This window comes from Charadrius vociferus, unplaced genomic scaffold, assembly GCF_000708025.1.
Source record: "Charadrius vociferus isolate BGI_N301 unplaced genomic scaffold, ASM70802v2 scaffold160, whole genome shotgun sequence".
Taxonomy (NCBI): domain Eukaryota; kingdom Metazoa; phylum Chordata; class Aves; order Charadriiformes; family Charadriidae; genus Charadrius; species Charadrius vociferus.
In genome coordinates this window covers 589,613-592,440 of record NW_009646358.1, presented here as the reverse complement: position 1 = coordinate 592,440, position 2,828 = coordinate 589,613, and positions in this window count along the sequence as shown.

Below are 2,828 nucleotides of genomic sequence, written 5' to 3'. Positions count from 1 at the left end.
CCTCCTGGGCACTGCAGCAGAGGCTGGATCCCGAGCGGTGTGGCTGAAATTGGGAGGGAAGAGTTAATCAGCAGCCAGCGTGTTACAGGGAAATTGCCCTTTCATGCTGCTTTATCCCACTGAATTCATTTAATTGATGAATCACATAACTTCGAGATGGAGAAGACCCATTATGTCATCAGCTTCCCTCCCCTGCCAGTGCAGGATTGTTCCCTACAGTATATGATCATGTACATTATATAAAAGCCTGCTGCTCACTTTGTCAAAGCGGGAGAGGCGATCAAATACGACCTGGGCCTGTGTAATTTGAAGCACTCCAGAGCTAAGTAACACCAAGTCCATGTTTAACAGACCTGGTCTCATTAGCTTTCCACTGCATAATACATTATCTTCACTTAAGATCACCACCTTGACAGTCTGAAAATACTTAACCACCTGACATCACGGTCCGATTCGGGCTCTTCTTCCCTTCCCCTTATTTATCCCCGTGTTTTGCCATTTTGGCATGTTTCTTTTTTCATGGTGGTGTGGTTTGTTGTTTTTTTTTTTTTCTAGAGTACAAACCATTCTAAAATCCTCTAGCCCTAGCTGTGCTGTAATCACTGCTACTTTGCACGCTGCATTCACCAGCCCTGGTGGAAACAAAAGTGCAAAGAAAAAGAAACAGATTTCCTGTCTAGCCTGCTATAGGCTTCCCCCCCCCAGTGAGTGTCACATATGCTGAAAGTTTTGTGAGAAACTTCTGCTGAAGTTCTGAGAAAGAGTCTCTTTCTGCCACTCCTGGGCAAAACATAAATAAAAACAGAGTCTTGTCCTAGTGAAAATCACAATCGCTAATTTTCTGTCTGACGGTTTAGCAGCTCAGCATCAGCACCCAGCTTTGGACCCAGCAGCCCTAGACCCTTTACAAACTAAACCCCTCAAAAAACAAAAGGCAGTCCCGTTGCCTAACCTAACCAGGCTGTTTTTCAACCCTTCAAGAAACTCGGCTACAGTCTTTGACTCAACATCCTCTTATGGCAGTGAATTCCACGCCTGGATGACATGCTGCACAGAGCTGACTGCAAAGTATTCGGAGAGCTCTGCATTCAGTGCGCTTGGAACTGCTTTGCAGAAATAGCTCTGTGAGCCTGCACTCACCCGCCTCTGGTGCAGTGTTATATCCCCCTGTACTAGTTCAAAGACAAATATGTACACTCAGGAGTGTGATGAAAATGCAGATCTGACAGAGGCCTGAGTTCAAGGTGTTGTTCTGCCCTTGGTTTCCTGCATGATCACAGGCAAGTCTATACGTTCAGCTTTTGTATCTGAAAAACACGGCTAAAAGTGCTTCCTTTGCCTGTTACAATTGCTTAGGCTGTTTGTTCCTGAGGGCTGTCTCAGCACAGCAGAACCCAAATCCTTACTGGAAGGTGTGGGTACACCAGTAGCAGAAAAAAAAAAAAAAATAGCACCCTTTATTTTTACATTACAGGGTAGCAAAAGGACAAACTGGGATATTGCTACCCCACTGCTCATTTCGAATAGCTTTGAACTCTATGATTTCTCATTCCAATCTAACTAACATTACTGACAAGCAATCATGCTGGAAGGTACATATCTTTCTAAGAAAAAGAGGACTATTAGCCATAAGGTCGCTGAAAATCTTGTTAAGGTACATAGACTAATGAGCAGTAAAACTAGGGCTTGCAAAGAGGTCATATGTTACACATTACAGTGCTAAGTAGCTTGAATTAAGTGTTGAGGCATGGAAGCAGACTCCAACTTGCTGCCAAATTTGAAGTCAGGCTGCTGCTATTTCATCCTTTCTATATTACAGAAAATGGCCACCAGCAGCAGAACTGGTAACCCCTCTCAAGAGTCAAACTGTTCAGGAGCAAAAGTTTTCATATGGAAACTACAAGTCACAAACAATCAAGGGCCCAGCTTTCTGTGGAGGTAGGTCTGGTGGTACAATGCAAATGGCGTTATTCCTCTCCAATAGCTGTTCACTATGAGAACCACTTCCACTTGAGCTCCCCCGTGGAAAGTGCATCCAGCCTGGCATGGTGGTGTGGATGAGCACAAGCAGATGGGGGAGCAGCAGGCATTCTGAGTCGCACAGGTTGAGGAGCTTCGCTGCCATCTTTGATGGCTGCTGATATAACATTTCATAGGCAACCAGAGCTGATAGACTCCTTGTGTCCAGGGTAGGTCAGCACAGCAAAAGCAGAACTGTTTCTGCAAGTTCAAAGTCTTGCCCTGTACAGAAAGCTGCAGGTTCCTATGTTTAAGTCTGGCAAACAAAAGATTTCCCCTGGCAAGAAAGAACAGAATAATAATTTTTTTTAGAGACAGGTTTTTTTAGGGACAGAGACTCAAGTTGTTGATTAAAACTCTTAGCCTGTTGTAAGGATTAAAGAAAAATTGTATCGAATGACTGTGAATCTTAAAATGGATTAAAAAATAACCATTGGTTTTACACAATGAAATAGGCTTTAAACACTGTCACCAGGGAACCTGAAAACTACTGATTGAAATCAATGGACGCAAAAGTAGAGTGGATTTCCCAGCATGACATCATTTGTGTAGGTGTCATGAGTGACACTCTCAGCACGCTAGATTTCCTCGACGTGAAGAGACAGTTCGTGTGATAGAAACCATTGCAAAATCCAAAGTGACAAGTGATGTCCTGGTTGTTTGAACCTTATGGATCTTTATAGGCATTGTAGCCCAAATTCATCCAAGCCTGGAAAACAACCTAGTAACATTATATCTGCATTTAGAGCTGCACAAACCCCCAAATGCGTTGTGCAGGTGTCACCATAGACATCATTTAACGGCCTTGG